Raw genomic sequence first — 22,392 nt, forward strand, 5'->3', positions numbered from 1 at the left:
TGGTATAATAAGAACCATCATTGTGTAAGGAATGTCTGAGGCTCGCACTGGTGTGTGAGTGCAAAGGCAATAGGAAGTTTGACACGGGTGATCTTATCTTCAGGGAACACTGCAATTCAGCCCAGATGGATCCAGTGAGACCGTTTGTATGACTTGTCCTCGTTTTCATTGTAGAGGTTTATTTCTGGCACATAATTAAATGTTGTTTTATATGTACACATGTGAACACACAGACACCTTCTTTTGTCTTTGCTCCCTAAAGGCACAGGGCCCCAATCACACTCAGAGCTTACATTGTAATGGGGTTGTCAGTAACTGGCGGACAGTGGTCAGGACAGTGTGCATAAGTGACATACATGCAAAACTATGTCATTTCATAGAAGCACCTGAGCACCCCTGTGCTTGGGTAGCTGCAGGATCTGGAGGGGCCTTGAGCTTTTCCCTGTCAATCCTGAGACCTGGCTTCTCCAAGCCTCTCAGTAGCATCCATAGACCTTGGAGAACAAGCCCACCACCTCCAGTCTCCACCAGATACTTTCTCAAGGGGAAGGCTCTCAGACTCCCTGAATGCCCCTCTCACAATACCTGCTGACAGATGATGGATGAAGGGTCTTAGATGTGGCTCTGGCCACTTTTTGCAAGTCCTGTGGTTCTCGTGTTTGCAGGGCAGACAGCTCTGCCCCTTGACTTTGAAGCCTTCACAAACCTTAAGACATTGGGAGGTTCAAGTCAACACTGCATAGCTACAGTTTTTGACTTACCCCACGTGTTCTGCAAGAAAAGGAGTCTTGGCATAAACATCTTCTGCTGCTCATTCAGTCCTGAGGCCAGAGGGTCTGTTGTCTATGGAAGCTTGCTTTTCTCCTGGAAGGTCCCATGGACACCAGGTTTACCGACTGGAACATCTCTATCCCCTCCTGTCCACTTGGCATTCCCCAGGAATTCCCCTCTGCCTGCACAGAGGCCCACGCATTGTCTTGGCCTGCTCCTACCAGATACCCAGGAGCATGTGGAAAAGCAAGTCGACACAGGAATGGATATACCACCTTCTGCGAAGGTGCTCGGGCTGGTTATTTTCTACACGGAAATTCCTGACCAATATTCACTCTGACCAGAATTAAAAGCACTTTCCCACCCCCACAGAAAAGTGTGTGTGCGTGACCACTGACACACAGCATGAGAGGTGAGATCTCCCATTAGATGAGTGTAGAGCAAGAGCTGTGGAGAGAGAGAGAAAGCGAGAGAGAGAGAGAGAGCACTCACCAGTCTGGAAACAGGAACACCGGAGTGTTTGTGTGCACACTTGCCTGTGTAGGACAATGACAATGACCACAGGTGTCTTCTCTTAAGTGCCCTTGACTTTCCTTTTGTGAGGCAGGGTCTCTCATTGGTCTGAAGCTCATTAATCACTCTGGTCTGGGTAACTAGGGGGCCACAGGCACCCTCCACGTCTGTTTCCCTGGTGCCTGGGTTACTTATGCTCAGTACGATGCCTGACTGTGTTTAACTGTAGGTCCTCGGGACTGAACTCGGGACCTCATTCTTGCAAGGTAAGCAGTTTGACATCTGAGCCATCATTCCCCAGGAGCATGCTTCATGGCATAAGAAATCACAGTGGATTGATCTAAACCCAATGCATTGACTAACAGGCCAATACTAAGCCACCCTCCCAGAAGCCCCTAGGTGTTCTCCTATGCAGCCACAAGCCCCCTCCCCTTTCTGGTTAACCACTACCCTCACTGTGTGGTAGGCACTCTCATGCATTCTTATTTACTGCCCCGTATATCCTAAAGTATGCCCTTCATCATGCTTATTCTTAATAGCACAACTGTATAGAGCATGGACCATTCACCAAGGTCAGGCTAAGTTGCGATTGCACATGGCAGTAACCCTGTCTTCTCTATGCAAGAGACTTGCCAGATGCAAAGTTCTGATTGGATTCAGGGCCTATTAAGTGTACTCTTTGATAGTTTCCCACATGCATACAGGGTGTTCCAGTTACCCTCACCCCAACCCTCTCTTATCTCTTTTCCTATAATGTTTCCCACATTCATGGATTTTGTTTGTTTGTTTGTTTGTTTGTTGCGTTGCTTTGTGACCTCTTCAGCTTCATTCTACACACCTGTGTGATCTACTGTTTGTGACTGTGCACATGTAACTGAAGACAGTGACTAGCCCCTTCAATAGTAGCTACCGTCATCTGGAGGTTCATCAGGGATTGGAAAGCTCTTTCTAATCAATTTACTAGCTAGGTTGGAGGACGACTTCTCTCCTCGCCAAACATTCTGTCTCTTTACATGGCAAGCTGAGGTAGAAAGTGTCATCTATTTTTCCTTTTTCCGTCATCCAGAATGGTGGACTCACTTCTCACGGGTGCCGCTCAAATCACTCTTGCTTCAGCTATAGTAAAAGGTCCTGCCAAGCCACCAAGGTCAAGAGGCACATCTACGAGACTGGAGAGATGGCTCAGCGATTAAAAGCACTGACTGCTCTTCCAGAGGTCCTGAGTTCAATTCCCAGCAACCACATGGTGGCTCTCAACCATCTGTAATGGGCTCCGATGCCCTCTTCTGGTGTGTCTGAAGAAAGCTACAGTGTACTCACATATACATGAAATAAATCAAATAATTTTAGAAAGAGGTACATCTGCCACTCAGAGGAGGGGTTACATAGAACAGCCCCAGAAGTGGCACCTGGGATGCTTTCTCTGTAGATATGAGTGTGACACTTCCAGGGACCTACCCAGGCAGCTGTGTTGAATGGCGTTATATTGGCTCAAAGCTGGCCTGATCACTAAAGGAAAAGGGTCGCTCTGGCCCTGCTTATAGTAAGGACACACTGCACAGGCCTCCCCTAGAACATTCATGTGAGCATCCTCCATCTGAGCAATGGGGTATCTAGAGATGATGAGATTCTGGGTACCTCTGTGGGATGCAGCCATTGCTGTGCTGTCAGCCAGGAAAGTCATCCTCCTCTGACATGAAGGACATCTTTAGAACGCCGGAATCCTACTGAACATCTTCAAGAAGTACAGAGCTGAGAATGTTTTCAGGCTGGCCAGTCGGTTGATGACTTCCTCCTGACTCCATGGGGTAGGTAGAAAGGAGAGGATGATACATACTCCCAGTGACCTGTGTGGCTGCTCCTATAGTGTCTGCTTCCCAGCCAGTCTCCCGAGGACAGAAACTGAAGACCTACATTACCTCCTGCATGCCCAGTCTATGGCTCTGTGCATGGTACACAGTTGGTGGCACACGGCCCAGCTTCCATCTCTGGCTCAGCAAATGAAAGGATGTAGAAAAAGCAAGCCACTCTCAGCTCTTCCTACCTGGCTGGCTTTGGGCTTCTTGAGTTCTGAGCTACCCCAATGCCACGTGTGACATGTGGCTTCCAGAGAACACTAAGAATGTGACCTGCAGAACCTACCTGTATGTCAAGAATCACCTCTCATATCCTCTACTTAATGGATCTGAGTAAAGGAGCCAGATCCTCAATCTATGTGCCTCAATCCAGGGGTTGGTCTGTATCTTCCAGCACCAGCAGGATCCATAGAGTAGAGACGCAACTTCCATGACTGCTGTCTGTCATCGAACTTGCTTGTGTTGGAAGAAGTCTGCCTCTCCTGTTCATGAAGCATCCTGGACACCAGCCTGCTAGAAGAAGTGATGTAGCCTGTACCAAGTGCAGCCTGTACAAGTCTCTGATGAACTACTGTGCCACCTCCCTGCTCTTCCCGCTGCTGACTAGAGAACGAGGAGGCAGATCCCCCACTAGTCTGTAGCATAGGAGGTTAGCTAAGGAGGTTAGATCCCTGTGATCTGGGTTCCCATTTGTAGTAGCTATTCCTGGTTGTCAACTTGACTATATCCGGAATGAACTACAATCCAGAATTGGAAGGCTCACCTGTGATCCTGATCTTGAGGCTGGGAGATACAAGTTTCCGACCTGGATCTTGGCAAGGAGACCTTGAGGCACAGTGGCTGTGAACCCCAGGAGATGAAGCTGGGGGTTCACTGGGATTGGGAAGTTCTTTAAGATCTCCTTAAGGCAAGGAGAGCTCTGAGTTCAAGGCCATCTGGGACAAAGCAAGTCCCAGATCCAGGTGTGGTGATACGCACCTTTAATCTGGGCCACACCTTCTGCTGGAGAGCTACCCTAGACCGTTGGAAGAAGGAAGATCCTCTCTTCTTTGCCTGCTTGCCTTGTGGGACTGAACAACTGCTAGATCATTCGGCTTCCATTTACAGCTGCTGCTGACTTTTGTTGGGGAGTTGGACGACAGACTGTAAGTCATCAAAAAATTCCTTTACTATATAGCGACTACCCATAAGTTCTGTGACTCTAGAGAACCCTGACTAATACACCACTCTTGTCAGAAGACGAGTTTACGTATGGATACAGCAGACTCTTCTCTTTGTTGAGAAGAGGAAATTATGAGAAATCCAAAACTCACCCATCAGGGTCAATTTGGTCCTCACCAGAAGGACCATACTGAGGTGCATGGGATATTGGTGTGAGGTGTTTCTGTGCACAGCACAAGAGGTTTCACTACTGTATCTGAAGGAGGCATTGGAGCTCTATGTGACTCGGGGCTTAAACCAGGGTCCCTGTGGCACAGAACTAGGCTAAGAGCCTCCTAGGGGAGCTGTGTGAGAAGGGAGAGCTCTGTAGGGTCCAGAGAGCTGATGAGTAGTGAGAGGAGGGGACCATGAGGCCCGGACACACTCTCTGGTCTGACCCCCATGTCTCGCTCCAGCCGTGGTGTATGGAGTATTCACAGCACTGTCTCATTCCATTAATTGCTTCCATTTCCCTAAAAGACAAATTAATCTATATTACCAGGTTGGTAATTGGAGAGTATTATGCCTGAACACGACTTTAAAAGTCACTGAGAGACTTCCAGCTGCTTCCTTCAGGAAGTACAGCTTGCTGCCTGACCTGGAGTCGCAGGAGCCAGCTGAGGACACTCACAGGCTCATCATGTTCCTCCCAGTGGCCAACTCTAACTCTATGTGGATGCAACCTAAAATAGAGCTTGTGGCCACGGCAGAAAGGCTCAGCAGTGACCTTGGTGCCCGAGGCCAGGGATCTAACAAGGGCCCCATCTCTCATGGTGTCTTCCTTGTGTCCTTGGCTCTACCAATCCCCCTACAATACACCCTCAGAGGTTCTGGCTACCCTCCATTCCCAAAGCCCTAACATTCAACTGAGCCTAGGAGATAGCAAATTTCTCTCACACCTTCCTCAGGAGTTACCTTCCTGGAGAGTCCCACCTCCCCTCACCGTCTCTGGACAGGTCACAGATAATTCATCCATTACTCAGGTCCTCAGAATAGGGGAGTCAAACTGTCCAAGGTGACAAGCTATTGCTGCTGCTCATGAATCCCTTCTCCCTAGAACCCTGCAGAGAGAGGCCATTCTGAGTCCTTGCCACCAAGTTTAGCACAGAGTTTATCAGTCGCTTTTCTCCTTGATGTGACAAAGTGCCTGATGAAAGCAACTTAAAGAAGAGAGGATTACTACAGGTACATATGAAGCAGAGGATGGCCTTATCTAACATCAATGGGAGGGAAGGCCCTTGGTTCTCTGAAAGCTCAATGCCCCAGGATAGGAGAATGCTAGAGCAGTGAGGCAGGAGTTCATGGGCCAGTGGGGGAGCACCCTCATAGAAGCAGGGGGAGGAGGGATGAGATAGAGGGTTTGCAGACATATTATTTCTACCACTATCAAGTGCAAGCAATGGACTTTCACATATAAGGCCACTGTTATTGACGTTTTCCTCTGGATCTGGGGAAGTATTCAGTATCAGCAGATGTTTACTATTTTACTTAATTGGAAGTTATGTTCAGCGAGTGAGTCCCTGACTCTTGTGTCTGCTCTTGGGACTCTTTTCCTCCTCCTGTTGGGTTGCGTTCCAACTTCGACATGGTAGTTTTTGCTTCATCATATATATAATGATGAAGCAAAAACTACCATGTCGAAGTTGGAATATATATATATATTATATATTATATTATATTATATATATAATAATATAATATTATATATAATTTTGTCATGTTTGATTGTCGTATCTTAGATGAGAGACAGAATGGGAGTGGACCTGGAAGAGAGGGAAGGAAAGGTGGGGGGAAACTGGGAGGAGTAGAGGAATAGAAACTAAAATTGGAATATATTGTATGAAAAAAATCTATTTTCAATAAAAGGCGAAAAAAACAGTTATGTTCAGAAATGTTCCTTATAGCTATTTTAAAACATATTTTATTGAATGTTCATATGTGGGTGTGATGTGTTTGGAGCCCTTCCTACCCATTCCTGCCTTATGCTCCTGCTCATACACACTTTCCTTTCCCAACTTCAAGTGTTTGCCCTCTTTAAAAAGAAAATGGCAGGGAGTGGTGGCGCACGCCTTTAATCCCAGCACTCAGGAGGCAGAGGCAGGCGGATTTCTGAGTTCGAGGCCAGCCTGGTCTACAAAGTGAGTTCCAGGACAGCCAGGGCTATACAGAGAAACCCTGTCTCAAAAAACCAAAAAAAAAAAATTAAATAAAAAAAAATGCCCACTGAGTCCGTGGAGTGCTACCTGCATGTGCATGGGGCAAGCAGGTATTTTAATAGGAGCAGAGACTGGAATTGGGCTAAATCTATATCAAAAGAAGATGGTAAGTAATTAGGGGACTTTGTAGAGTGAAGCATTGCACAGCCACAAAAATGAGTACAGGCTTCATCCTGCAGGCTGAGTGAATAAAGGGAAAAGAATAGAAAAGGAACTGAGACCAACCTTCTGCTCCCTGGCTGTGAACACAATGTAGCCAGTGGTCTCAGATTCCTTCTGTTGCACCATGGCCACCATGACACTGCATCCCTTCAAACTGGGAGCTAAAATTAATTTTCTCTTCTTCTTTTTTAATTTACTGGTTATTTTATTTATTTACATTTCAAACATTATCCCCCTTCCCAGTCTCCCCTCCACAATCCCCCTATTCCACATCTCCACCCCTCTGCTTCTATGAGAATGTTCCCCCATCCACCCACTCTCCCCTCACTACCCTAGCATTCTCCTACACTGGGGCATCGAGCCTTCACAGGACCAAGGGCCTTCCCTTCCACTGATGCCTGACAAGGCCATCCTCTACTACATGTGCAGCTGGAACCATGGGTCCCTCCATGTGTACACTTTGGTTCAGCAATAGTCTCTGGGTTTGGTGTCTACATATTGGATGGTTCCCTAGTGGGGCAGTCTCTGGATAGCCTTCCCTTCAGTCTCTGCTCCACTCTTTGTCCCTTTATGTCCTTTAGACAGGAAGATTTAGATTTTTTTTTATATATAAGTTAGCAAAATAAGAACATCAAAGAATAAAATGAATGAATTATAGGAAAATATATACAATCCTTATATTTGAGTACATAAGAAATCTAGACGTGTGCAGGTCCACTGAATAAATGTTAATGGAAAATAGAGAACACTTTTCACTTCCACTAAGAAATTTTCTTAGGTTAAGTCATGAAATAAACAACATTGAAATTGGCCTAAGTTCATAAACACACTTGGCGTGTATGTAGCATGGAGGCATGGTGATAATCTATGACAGCTGAGTTTACCACACATGTGAGGAAAGATTAGCAAACCAAGAAAAGAGTGTGCACTTGCAGTGATTGGTCTGAGGGATGCCCAGTGGTTAGGAGCATGTGCTGTTCTTGCAGAGGACCTAAGTTCTTAGCATCCACAAAGAAGCTCACCAACACTTTTAACTGCAGTCTGCATGCACTCAGTGTCCTCTTAGGGTCTCCATGGGCACCTGCATACAGGCAGTGCATATAAATTCACACAGGTACACACATATGCAGAAAGACAAACCTTTTCTAAACCTAAAGGGGTAGGTAGAGGAGAGAAGAGACACATGTGCCTTCTCAGCTGAGAACACCTGGCGTTGTCGACAACTAGAGAAGAGCAGATGATGTGTCGCAAGGCGCAACTCTCACTACTGAAGCCTTGAAGTGAGGGGATGGAGAGAGGGGCATTCTCACACACAGCTGGGAAAGCACTTTCGGGGAGCCATTTGGCAGTGTGTAGGACACCCTCTGCTGTTCAGCACCTGGGGAATCATTATTCCTGTATGCATCTGACCCTTGAACTACGAACCCAAACCTGCAAGACTGGAGAAGCGCTGCTGGGTTCAGGACCTTGGAGAAGTCCATCGTGGTGGTGAGATGGGAAGATGGCAACAAGATACAGTAGGAAGTCACTACCTGCCACTACCTGTGGGGTTACAGTTGCTAAGTCAGGCAGGAGGTAGCTGGAGGAAGCTGTGATGAAAGCCTCCAGAGAGGACAGGCCCACTTCCATGGATGTGCATATCTACAAGACCTTGGCTTTCTTCCTGGGCAGGTGGGAGAAGGCAACATGAGATGGAGCATTTTCCTGATTGTCTGCAGTCTGCTGCGGGGCTGAGCTCAGGCCGAGCTACATCTCCCTGAGAAGAGAAGGGGAATGAAACAGAATGATGTCACCTCACTCAGGGGAGGCTAAAGGGACAGAGTAGTGGGAAACCAAGATGTGTATGCCACTTTGTAGTTGTCCTTGGCTTCAGCGGATGTTCTGCTGACTTTGTCACAGAACCTAAGTTTGTAAGGACTTGAGAGAGTTCTGAAAGTCAAGCAAAGCTGTAACAACCCAGAGGTAACAAAGCCATGCCCTGCATTGACCCATTCATGCAGTAGCCTCTGCACGTTGTCCTGTTTGTTCATGTTGTGAAACTTCACCTTCAGTCCATGTAGTGAGTCACGGAGTGTGACTTCTGGGGTGAAGGCAGCCTCACGGGGATATCAGGGTTGTGCATTCCAGCACAACACTTGTTGGGGTGCCTTGTAGTTGGTGTGGATCTCTGACTACACAGGAGTAACAATAGGAAGCCCTCAGTCTCAGCCCTCTCCCTCCAGGGAGTCACATGACTTTGGTCTGCAGATAAGGGAAGGAAGATTTACAAAGAATTTGTTTCGCAAGTTATCACCCATTTATATACAATGTGTTGAGTGTACCTTTTGCCCTTTTAAGATTTTCTTTCTTTCTTTTTAAAAGTAACTTTGTTAAATATGTTCCATTTAGTATTGCTACCTGTTAGTGTGGCTTAGCACTAGTATAAGTTCTATTTAAATGATACACATAAAGTATTATGTTCTTTCTAAGTAAAAAATACTATTAAATAAATACACCGTTGCCTAGATTGAAAGACTGAGTGCAGATATTTGAGGACTGGGGCAGTAGCTTGTCTGGAGAAGTGATAACCTTGTAACTACAAGGCCCTGAGTTAGCTCCTCTAGGACCTACATAAAACAACCCATCAGGGTGGCATGCCCTTGTAATACCAGTACTGGAGAGGTGGAGACAGGTGGCTCCTTGGGGTCTTGCACGTAAGCCAAGCTATTCTAATCAGTGGATCCCAAGCCAATTTGAGATATCTAAAACAAATTTTAAGTTGGAGGGCAGAGAGGACTGGTGCCTGAGTCTGGCCTCTGGCCTCCATGCGTACCTGCACACACACAAGTATGCAAAAGCCTCTGATCTTTCGCTTCTGGAAAAAAATGCATGGACTATGTTTTCTGTGACACTGGCTAGCATGTAAGGTATAAAAGAAGATGCCAGGCCATGTTTTTATTATCATAGTGACTGGATCATCTGTGTGGCCAGATACAGGAGCCAGGCTCAGAGGAAAGATTAACAGTAGACCCACGTGCCCAAGGGCGAGCAAGACTGCCAAGGCACAGAGACTGACATCCAGCAGACAAATGCTGACCCCCGTGTGCAGGTGCAGAGCGGGATGAGGTGGGTTTCCCCTTCTCTGAGAAGAAGAGGAAGGGGTAATGTGGTGAGGGATTTGTAAGGGTGGGACTGGGAGGAGACGAGGGAGAGGGCTGCGGTCGGAATATAAAGTGAATAAATAAAGTAATTAATAGGAAAGAAGCCAGGAGTAACAGTGTAATCCTGTCACCTCAGCACTGGAGAAGAAGAGACAAGAGGACCCACCCACCCACACCACCAATTCACTGGAGAGCCAAGTTAAATGAAGCTGTGAGCTCCTGGTTCAGTGAGAGATTCTGTCTCAAATAAGGTGAAAAGAGAACATTGAGAATGCCTGTCATTGACCTTCTGCCTATATTCACACACATACATGTGCATACACACAGGGATACACACACACACACACACACACACAGACACACACACACACACACACACCTGCACAGTATTCCACATACATGTGCATACACACAGGGATACACACCCCTGCACAGTATTCCACATACATATGCATACACACAGGGATACACACACACACACACACACACACACACACACATCTACCTGCACAGATGCCACATACATGTGCATACACAGGGATACATACACACACACACACACACAGACACACACACACACAGACACACACACCTACCTGCACAGTACGCCACATACATGTGCATACACAGGGATACACACACACATACACACATACACACACACACAAAGAAGGCTCTGCCCTTGTACTGTGTTATTGGTTCTAGTCTGGGAGTAAGATGAGGTTCATTGAGGAACCAAAGGAACAAAGACCTAAGAACAATGGCATTTCCCCAGTATTTCTAAGATCCACTCTTCCTTGCCCCATGAATTTAAAATATGAGGTTGAACAAAGAATCACTGTGTCTCCCCGAGCAATGACAATTTTACCTTTTAAAAAAATGAAGTTTTGTATTCAGATAGAAATGACAAGAGGACCAAGGGGTAAAAAGTGCTAGGAAGAAATCTAACCAAATATGCTTGAGACCTCTATAGGCAAAATTACAGAAGTTTATATGAAGAAAGTTGAAAATCTCCTAAGTGGACTGGGAAATGTGCCAGGTCTGTGGGTAGGGGACTCAGTGTTTTTAAAGATGTCCAACGTTTCTAAATTTATTGCAGTCCTCAAGAGGTGGCTCATTAAATGTGTCAAATGAGTTCTAATCACACTGGGAAAAGAGTTAACTGATAGTCTAAGAGGTTCCTGTAGATGGAGAAGGTTATCTTTACGTATGTAGCTGTTTAAGAACATGGCACATTGGCCTCTGAAAAACAAGGATGTCATCCGAGGGAAGGAAAGAGACAAGGAAGCTGACCTTGAAGACCCGACACACCAGGGAGGCTCAAAGTCACACAACATGAAACCACACACTCAAAAACAGCTTCCAGAAGTGGGGTAAGAAAAGTGAATTGAAGCTATCACCATGCCATGGACACAAAAATTTTATAGAGGTGCCTGTGATATACTAAACACACCTCTCTCAAATACAGAGAGAGGGAATGTGGGAGGAAGTTCATGATGGGGAGATGAAAACAGACATGCAACCAAAAGAGATATTCCAAAATCCAAAAGGAAAGGTAAGAAATTTAAATGTAAGTAGGAATTGATGCTCATCAAAAGGTCGCTTAAAGAAAGTGGAGACACAAGCAAGGAACTGGGAACATGCATGTCACAAAGCAAAGGATACCTCAAAGCCAGGAAGAGAACTTCTCAGCCTGTGCTGCTGGCGGGGTTTGCAACTTGCACACTCACTAAAAGTAATTTTCATTATGCAGGGAAATCGAAGGTGCAGAATTAACACCAAGCAATCCCATTTCTCTGTGTGAGCATTGTGTCTGTTGACAGGAACTTTAGTTGTTGAAAAGTACCCAGTAAGGATGGAGAGTTTCAGTGTAGGGCTCGTCTTCTGGGAGTTTTCACAAAGCAAGTCCCTGGGTCTTGGATATGCACATGCCATTGTCACACAGAGACTTTTCTTTTATAATGTCCCCCACAGAGTGCTTTACATTCAGGGGATGAGACACAAAAAGATGTCAGCAGTTACCAAGTGCATGAATGTGAAATGCTAGAGATCCAGAGGGTGCTTACAGACTGACTTAAGTGACCTTTTATATAACTACATAAAGGCCACTTTCTTGTTTAAAAGATCTATTTGATGTGTGTGTGTGCGCGCGCGTGTGTGTGTGTGTGTGTGCGTGTGTGTGTGTGCGTGTGTGTGTGTGTGTGCGTGTGTGTGTGTGTGTGCGTGTGTGTGTGTGTGTGTGTGTGTGTGCGTGCGCGCACACACACACATGCCCACTGACACCAGAAGAGGGAGTGTGATTCCCTTTAGTTACAGATAGCTGTGAGCACGTAATACAGGAGCTGGATTCTCTCCTTCTGGAATTATAGCAAGTGTGTCCTTAATTACTGAGCCATTTCTCCAACCCTGCCCCAAGGCTTTCTAGTTTTTTTTTTTAAGTCCAAATTATAATCCGCAAACATAGAACAACCTTGGTGGAGTGTGTGGGGGATCCTGGAAGGTCCTTTGAGGGCGAGTCTCAAGACGAGACAGAACAAAAGCTCCAGGTGTCTTTCCTGCCTGAGATTCCTGTGCCTGCTCCTCTGCTGGGGTCTTGGATGCTTTCCTCTCATTATCATGAAATCAGTGCTCATCCTGGGCACCAGCAGCAGCGTCTTCTCCTTTACCATTTACCTCTTTCTTTTCCTCTGTTTTAAAAGATCCCTGTCTTTTCCCCTAAGTTTCACGGTGGCATGTTTTCCTATGTAGCTTACTTTGTTCATTTGTTACTTCTGTGAAGGAAGACGGGGATCCATCTTCAAAGTGTCTTCAATATGTCTTCTGGTGCCACTACCTACACTCATGGAAGGTCCTGTGTTGCTTTTCAATGCAGTAAAATGCCAGCTTTCCAACCCCAGGACTTTCCCTGTAGAGCAGGGTTGAGTTTAGACTTAACAATTGTCCTTCTGATCTTGTGAACTGCAGATTTGCTATGGGCCACCCTCTAGATTCTACCCATCCTAAGGCACCAGTGGGGTCTAACATGCCATTCTGCATTCTTTACAGGGAGATGAGTTACTGAGAATTTGACAATGTCAAGGAACACCAGCAATTTGGACCAGAAAGCTCAGACTTGCCGGGGCTCCGGTAATTCCAAGCAAGTACAGAGGGCAGAGGATGGTAGCTGCTACCCATGCAGGAAGGCACCCCAGGCAATAGCATGTATTGAATGGAAAATGAGCAAGACTGGTCTCCACCCTGAGAAAGACTTCATCTGGGAGTGTAGTTTCCTGTCCACACTACCCTGGTAATGACTGAAGGATTGTCAGCCTCCTTTATGTCTCTGCTTTACCCAGGGGACAAGTGGGAGTTGAGAGACTCAGCAGGACCAAGAGACCTGGGAGGACCAAAAGTCCTGGAGGGACTGAAAGACTGAGGGGACCAAGATTCTTGGAGGGCAAGAGATCTGGGACACCAAAAGGCTAGGAGACCAAAAGTCCTGGAGGACTAAGAGACCTGGGAGAACCAAGAAATCTGAGAATCAAGAGACCGGAGGGGGAGAGCAAGAAATCTGATGGGTCAAGAGACCTGGCAGCATCAACATACCTGAAAGATCTAAGAGACCCGAAGGACTGAGAGACCTGGGAACTAAGAGAAAGAGAAGGGCCAGGGTATTTGATAAGACCATGAGACCTGAGAGATCCAAGACACCTGAGGAACTAAAATACCTGGAGTTGGGGGTGGGGAGGACTGAGGCATCTGGGAGATCAAGAGACCTGGGAGACCCAGAAAATTCCTGGAATTTTGGGACACTACCCAGAGGCACAGCTATAGATGTGAAGAGACTGTGTGAGGGACCACTGAGCACCACTGTGGTTGATAAGTCTGACAAGATTCATTCTGTCCTTAGGTCTGTACAACTTCATTGCCAGACCTCATAACTCACGATCATGTCAAGTACAACTGTGAACTACACAGATAGTTCCTGGTACCACAGTCCAAGAGGGCAGAGGCAGTCTAAAAATCAACCAGACACAAAGGGCAAGAGAGTTCCTAACCCTTGATTTAGCATGAAGGGACATTTACAGACTTCACTTACAGTCTCCTTTTTCTGCGAGATGGTCAGCTCCTAACTTGAAAAACAGGTATTAGCTCAAAGGACCTGAGTTTGGCTGCACTCATTGTGAAATGGGCACTCTTGGTTAACTCTCACAATTCTGTTTGAAACTGCAATCCACCAGGGCTTAAGAGAAATGGGTTCATCTCCTGTGATAGCCACACAAGGGCTAGCAGACCTCAGTTTAGATGGGAAGAGCAAACTTATTTCAGACGTAAAGAAAATGATCAGAGAAGCTGATGGCAGTGAATTTGTTTTGTTGAAGAAACATCTGGGCAGGAAGGGCAGGGAATATAATGCCAGTCACACACATAGGGCCGACCCTCTGATCTGAACATACTATATAATACTTTACTCTTCAGCTGCCTTCTGCACCAGCTTCTGTATGAGTTGGAAGTGTCCTCACAGTATGGGCTGATAGCTACAGACACCTCTTTGAAGCCACATTACTGAAGATAGATCCAGCCAGCTTCCAAACCAATAAACATTACATGCTCAAAGTCTGATACTGATGTGATAAGGAAAAAAGAGATGCATGTAAAACAAGATTTGTCTTCAAAGTTGCCACAATTTTTCTTCCCACTTGGTTGCATTTTTCCCTTTTGTTACATACACATTTCTTCAAAAGGAAAATCTATTTAACTAGGATGTAGGTTAGCCTCCCTCCTTCCTTCTTTTCCCTCTGTCTCTCCCTTCCTTCCTTCCTTCCTTCCTTCCTTCCTTCCTTCCTTCCTTCCTTCTTTCTCTCTCTCATTTTGTTTTGTGTGTTGATTTGTGTTCTGAGACTGAATCACACCGTGTAGCCCAGGAAAGTCTCAAAGTTGCAGAATCTCCTGCCATGGCTGGTGGAGGGCTGGGGCCTCAGCCCGCTCTGTCATACCCCACATTTGTTTCATCATTGTAACTTGTATCATCATTATATTGCCTTTTCCTGGAATCTTTGTGGATTCTAATATGAATGCTGACAATGAAACTCTCTACGCTTAAGGATTAGAACCACATCAAATCATTCTATTATGTTTTTAATAGATATACATAAAGTATGGCCTTAAGAAAAACAAATGGAAAAGAAAGATAGAAACCATTTGCTCTGAGAGGAAGGGCTAAAATTACAGTATCAGGAATTAAACTACAGTTGAGAAAAGACCAGACGATGTTGTAATAACATGTGACAATTTCTGTTTTCAAATTCTATGTCACAACTAAAGATGCTTATAAAAACAGAAGTCCTTATCCCCATAAACCTTATGGAGGCAGAAGAGTTCAGAGGCAAAGACATGCATTCTGGATCATTGTAAACAATGAGGCTCCACAGATACCCACGGCATGCTTAGGCGCTTAGTGTTGGCTGATTTTTATGATCTGAGTTGAAGATACACTAATAGCTTGTCCGTCAATCCCTTCTAACACACATACTTCAGGACATGGGTGTCATCCTGAACCCCTACTGTGCTGCGCTGCTGCACTCACCCAGATAAAGGTCAAACAAGTCACAGTACATCTCGGGTGTTTGTTTGTTGTTGTTTTGTTTTGTTTTTTAATTACAATGCATAACAGGGTTTCCAAATGTTCAAATTCAGAACCTACAGGATAGGCACTATTCCACTCCATAGTGAAGAACACGTTAAGATAGGATCAACGTGTAATTCTCTTTTTAGCCCAGCAGCATCGGTGTGGCCTCTAAAACCCCAAGAAGGAAGTTGCCATGTATAAGACATGTGTGAAGAGCTAAATGGCTTTGTTTTCTTTTTGGTTGCAGCCTAGGGTTCCACCCATGTTGGTCAACATTTCACTACTGAGCTACATCCCCAGCCCAAATTCTCTTGTTTAATCTTTTATGAATATGTGGAGTCATAGGACAGACAGATGGGAATTCTGTATCCAGTAATTAAAAGACACCAGCTGAGTTCCCTCTTGACCAAGAATCATATACTTATAACATCTACATTTCGGAGGATGGAATTTTAAATTTCCTCTGAATATGCTAAGGGCCATGAGTCAGGGTGAGCACAACAATGTGACACTTTTGTTGTTGTTGTTGTTGTTGTTGTTTTGTTTTAGAGCTTTATTGTAGAAAGACAGAGAGAGAGAGAGAGAGAGAGAGAGTAAAAGAAAGAGAGAGGCTGGCCACGGCCACATGGCAAGAAGGGGAGGGGGGAAGGAGAGCTAGAGATGAGAGTAAGAAAGGTGAGAGCTTAAGAGAATGTGACACTCTTATGCGTTTACTGTTTCTGATGCATTTTTAAGATTTATTTTTATATGCATGTGCGAATGTCCTCTGCACATATCTATGTGCACTACATGCCTGTCTGGTGCTGTGGAGGTCAGAAGGTGTTATATCCCTAGGAACTGGAGTTACAGGTAGCTGTAAACCTCCATGTAGTTGCTGAGAACTGAACTCAAGTCCTCTGCAAGAGCAGAAAGTGCCCTTAACCACTGAGCAGTCTCTCCACGCCTGGTATTATATTTTTTAATATTTAGTTTATCTCTGGGTGTGTGTGTGTCTGAGTGAATGTCACGTGTATTTGAGTGCCTTCAGAGGTTAGAAGAGGCATTGGATTCCCCAGAGCTGTGTAGACAGTTGTGAACCATCTCTTATGGCCCTTTGGAAAAGCAGAAAGTGCTATTAACCACTGAACCATCTCTCCAGACCCAATTACTGTTATTGATACTGTATGCCAGCTTTTGTTTTAAATGCAGAATCTCAAGGATGTGATTGGCAGTACACACATCAATCAAGCCTTTGGGATCCTTCCTTCTAGGCAAATAATAGCTCTCTCTAAACAGACCACTGATCTTCCTATTGCCATTATATTGCAGCATAAAATAGAATCCAACATGGTCTAAACTGAGACCAAGTAATCAAAAGAAAAAAAAAAGGTTGCATATTCAGAATGAGCTAAGGAGTCATTAGCACACAATTCTAACTATTTTACTCAGAAACACAGTCGCACACTTGTGACTGACACTTGTCATTCATATTCTATTTTCTTTCCCACTCATATATTTTTTTAAAAATTTTCATTTTGAAAATTTTCTATGTGACACTGGCTTATTCTGCAAAGCATCTGAAGTTGAATGGCCAATGTAGGGGAAGTTCACTTTGATGTTATCTAGCAAGCATAGCATAATCCTGAGTTTAAGTTCTTGATTTCTTGTGCTGGTTTGTTTTCCAAAACTTTAAATTGTTGTTAATAGATAGTTTGCACCCTATGGTGCTGTATGTGCTCAGATTCGTTCCACAGTTGCTGGTCTGCTCCCAGAAGGCCTTGATCACGTCCCTCCTCACCTGTTACTCTGTCCTCTGCACCGATGCTTCTCTGTTACATCTTAAATCACATTTAACTGCCATCCTTCAGGGTCTCAGCAAAGCCAATGTGTGGTAGGTGGGAAGTAATTTCATGAAACAACCCTTGAGGCACCAGCAGAGGTGCAGCTGTGCTCACTGGGCGCCTTAGAAAAAGATGTCGCCAGTGGGTGGCAGTGTGGGTAAGAGCCAGTCACATTTCCCGAGATAGATATCCTTAGGCTGGGTTTTAAAAACAACCTTACAATACAGACTCTAGAAGCAGCCCGCTAATGGTTGTAGGGACATGGCAGGTTTTGGAGTGAGACACAATTTCACCAAACATTGGGACACCTGGCAGGAGGCAGCTGGCTATGTCTGTTACTTCTGGAGCCCAGGTCAACTGCTTGCTCCTGATCCATAGCACAGAGCAAAGAGCACAATTTGATCTTGCTCTCTGGAGGCTCAGGGACTTGCAGAAGGTCACTCCCAGCTGTCCCTATTTCTCCTTCAGAAAACATAGCTGTGTCACTTCAGAGACATTCTTTTTTTTTTTTTTTCCAGAGACATTCGTTTTTGTTCTTGTTTTTTGTTTTTTGTTTTGGTTTTTCGAGACAGGGTTTCTCTGTGTAGCCCTGGCTCTCCTGGAACTCACTTTGTAGACCAGGCTGTCCTCGAACTCAGAAATTCACCTGCCTCTGCCTCTCGAGTGCTGAGATTAAAGGCGTGCACCACCACGCCCGGCTTTCAGAGACATTCTTAATGTCACTGGCATCCACTGTGTGGACCCAGGAGAAGGCAGTTCTTACTTTATAAGTTATGGTGGTTGTAGCATTCAGTAAGCCTTTATTTTAGAAAACCATCCTTGAGTTAGTGCCTAGGACTATCAGGACTGTTGAATCAACATTTTTAATGGACAGAATGAATACTAAGGTGGAAAGCTATTACAGTGTCTAATGAAATAATACAATCACTGTATACTCATTCACATAAACTCTTTTCCTTCCTTCCTTCCTTCCTTCCTTCCTTCCTTCCTTCCTTCCTTCCTTCCTTCCTTCTCCTCCTCCTCCTTCTCCTCTTTTGTTTGTTTCATTTTTGAGACAAGGTCTCACTAAGTAGCCATGACTGGGCTGTGAGTAGACTAGGCTGACCTTGAACTTATAGAGCTTCACCTGTTTTTGCCTGCTGAGTTTTTACACGTTCTGATTGTTGAGCTGTTGGCACTTCCAAGCACAGATACTGAGTGGGGTAGACAACAGTTACATTCTTGCCGAGAAGTTATCCTGTTGCAAACACAGAGTTCACATATTACAAAATTCTTGTGTAATTTCAGTTGAAACATACTAGCAAAGAGATGCGAGGGGGAGCTCATTAAATGCAGTAAGTTTCCCTATTAATCCTAGATGGGCAAAAGTCTGCTCAAGGTTCATTCATCAGAAATGCAAGTGTTTTGAATATACTTGTGAACTAAGTGACTGAGGGCAGTGTAACAGGGCCAACTATGCCATCCTTTCTAAAGGGGAAACAGACTTGCCAACATAAACTATTGTTAGGCTTCCTGGAACACATTTTAAGTGAGGGCTATTCACACTGGCCATGTAGCAGTCCACTTGACAATTTGCTTAGTCAGCTTTCAGAGTTAACTTAGACATAAAATCCTGTCAGACACATTATGCATAAAGAATTAAAGAAAAACTTTAAAACTTTATACTTTCCTCCTAGCTTTTCTATATACTAGCTTTTCTATATGAAAAAAATCTATGATTCATTTTGGTAATAGTATTTATATCATGGATTTTAAATTCATTTTACCTATTTATACAATTAAGAACTTAATGAAAATACTTAACTTATTCCTGAAAGGCTATTTTTAATAAAGGAAGCAAAATTACATGAATTTATATTAAAAATAAAATCCCATATCTTCTTTGGTAAACAGCTGTGGTACACACCTTTAATCCTAGCATTCAGGAGGCAGAGGCAGGCAGATCTCTGACCTAGAGGTTACTCTAGTCCACAGAGTGAGTTCCAGGACAGCCAGGGCTATTCAGAGAAACTCTGTCTCACTCAAAACAATCAAAAACTAACCAAACAAAACCTTAAGGCCATTTGTCAGCTGTGAAAGGAAAAGAAGGATTCTAAGGAAAAGATCAAAAGGCAGGAGGAAAAGCTGCAGCCAGGCTGTTTACTGGCAACAGGCCAGGTACATGGCACCCAGTCCCCGTGAGCACAGCACGTGGACAGATGTTAGGAGCTGACTAGTACTGAAAAAGTATGAGAGAACAGTTGGAAAATCCCAAGATACACAACCGGCTTCCAGTAAATAAGCAGCTTATCTGGCAGCAGGAAGGAGAGAAAGCAGGTTGCTCCGAGGGTGGGCGCTTGCTCTCTAATAGAGTGGGAGCCTCTCTGCCTTTGCCCTTGGAGCTTCCAGGGCTGAAGAATAACAAGCACCTTGTTGTAAAGAGAGAGGCCTGTCACCTTGTCACCTTCTAGAGCAGATATGACTGACAGAGCTGGTACCTCCCCTGACCTCTCCTGTGCTGCTAGCTTGGTGACTGGGGCAGCACACAACAGGTCACCTGCTTCTGATCCCTGGTAGGTAACATTAACACAGCCCCAAGGAAAACAAAGCTGCTACTGGCCAGGCTCCACTGGACACAGGACGTCAGCACTCAATGTATTCCTAAAAATCTAATTTTGTATTGAGAGTCAGAATAAAAAAAAGAAGGCAAAAATGGTGCTTTTTTTTTTTTTTTCAAAGAAAAGCATAGGGTACTGACACTGTGGCCTCTTGTCCTGCACTATTTCAGGTTACAGAACACACAGGCTCATTTATGTGTCTCATAAAGTGGGATGTAAATTATCACAATCAATAAAAATCGAGCCACATTTTCTTCGAGCTCCAAGATAAAAATCCTGTCGTGTTGTTACGTTTCTTCTGGTTAGAGATAATGCTTGGTGATAGAGGCGGCATAAAAGCCAGCGACCACAAGACTGTGTGCTTGGCACACTCACAACCACAGCTTGCACATAGAGGGATGTGCGTGCAAGGGTGTGTAGTCACACACCCTTGCACACGTAGAGACGCTAACAGTGGCATCTACTGGTCCTTTAAAGAGTATAATTTAAAATGGAAGACCCAATTCAACACACCCTTTTGAGGTTAATTTTATGATAATATTTACTAATGGATGGTTTTCCCCAAGCTTTTGCTATTCATCAATAATCATAATCATAGCCGTATACACGCTAAAAACAGAGCGGGTTCAATATCTGCTTGGGTTATCTTGGCACAAATTCATCATTAGGGTGTTTAAGGCACAGTTTACACAAAGGGTAAAGCATCTATGGTCTTCAGAATCACACTGTGCAATTATTTTTCTTAAACATGTCATTGTAATTGCAACAATGATTTGTAAATTATGCAGGGCATTCTACGGCGAACTTCCAGGACTCAGAACAAAATAACCAAGGTTAAATTGTAAAATAAACTCTGGTCATGAATTGTTTCATTTAGATACTTTCTCCCTAGATGGGCAAGGGTTTGTTTGTTTTGTTTATGCTTCCAGATCAGGTTTCCAAGCCCGCCTTCTGTGAACGCGGACCATTGCCCTTCCTAGCGGCCCTCACGCTGTCAGGAGACAAGACATGCAGGTGCTTATTTGCCCTCGACTTTGAAAGTCACAAAGGCCACGTAGATAGAGAAATTCAAAGCAGCAGTTCAAGGGCATCTTTGGCTTGGCGCTGTGCCCGCGGCCGCGCTCCTAGGTTCGGCGACGCCCGCCCATAGCCCGGGTGCTGGGTGAGCACGGTTTGGGGCGCGGGCCGGGAGGGTGAGGGCGCGGGGCCGTGGGGAGGACGCCCGCCAGCACTCGCTCCCAGCTCCCCGCTCCCGCCCAGGCCCGCCCTTTCCCGGCACTATGGAAACCGCATTTTCCTACGCCAGCACGCCCTCCTCCTCTCTCCTATTACATCCAGAACAGGCGACTTCCACTTCCCGGGAACCTGACAAGTGAATGGCTCTGATGACGCCCCGGAAAGAGCCCACGGCCGGGGGCGGACGCCTGCGGAGGGTGGGGCGGGTTCCGGGGCGCCCCTCGATCGGCTCGCCGCCGGGAAAGGGCACCGAGCTGCCATCGACTCGGAGCTCGCGGGCAACGACGCTCGTAAACAAGCCCGGCCGCGCGCCTGCCACCCACAGCGGGCACCGCCCTGCGCCGCGCGCCCACCCCGGCTGCTGGGGTCCGACCGCCGCCCCGCACCAGATCCGACCTCCCGCCCCTGTTCCCCCTCCGCGGCGGAAGCCTGGGGCCAGTTAGTGGGGCGCGAGGCGGGAGCACAAATCCCGCACCCGCCTTCTCCACGGCGGGCTTCCCGCCTTGGGTGGCATCGCCCCCGCCCGCATCCACAACGAGCCCCTGATTAATGAGCCCGGCCCGGCCCCCGCCGAGCCCTGGCCGGGCCTCGGAGAGGGGGAGGGAGGGGACGGCGGGAAACGCAGCTCGGTGTCGGCCCGCCTCCCCCCCGCGCCTCACCCTCATTGGTTAGTCTCGCTGTCCGTCGGGGAACGCGGCGCCAATGCAGGGCTGCGGGGCGGGGCGTCCGCGCGAGTGTGCCTGCGTAACGCAGAGTCACGTGTTGTTTTGCTCTTAGTTCAGTCACTCGGTGCGCGATGTGTTACTCACTGTGCGGCGGGGACCGCGACAAGCCCGGGTCGTCGTTGGTGGCAGCAGCAACAGCGGCAGCAACGGCAGCAGCGGCCCCAGTGGCAGTGTGGGCCCCGAGTGTCCGGACGCAGACCGGCGTCGCGCAGTGCAGAACGGTGGCAGCAGGCCGGCCGCGCGCGTTCTAAGCTCGGCCCCGCGACTCGGGGACCCCGACTCTCGACCCAGCCAGCCAGTCCCCGGGCGCCGCCCGAGAGCCCGGGAAGCAGCGGCCGCGGACAGTCGAAGCGGGGGGCGGCCATCGCCCGCGCCGAGCATCCTTCGGAGCGGCGGAGGGCCCTGCGCCACCGAGCCGCGCGCGCCTCCTAGCCCACCGCCTGGGCCCGGGGGACGCGCGCGCGTGGCCGGGCGGCCGGGCGACGGGTGGCGGGGAGCCGCCCCCGCCCGCGCCCCTCGGCCCTCGCCATCCCCTGTTCGCCCAGCGG

General features: G+C 46.6%; 1 pseudogene; it reads right to left on the bottom strand.

The window, feature by feature from the left end:
- Positions 1–4,510: 4,510 nt before the first annotated feature.
- Positions 4,511–22,374, bottom strand: LOC147002543 (uncharacterized; annotated as a pseudogene).
- Positions 22,375–22,392: the final 18 nt, after the last annotated feature.

The sequence above is a fragment of the Mus caroli genome, unplaced genomic scaffold (assembly GCF_978045245.1).
Source record: "Mus caroli unplaced genomic scaffold, Mus_caroli_1 scaffold_10, whole genome shotgun sequence".
Taxonomy (NCBI): domain Eukaryota; kingdom Metazoa; phylum Chordata; class Mammalia; order Rodentia; family Muridae; genus Mus; species Mus caroli.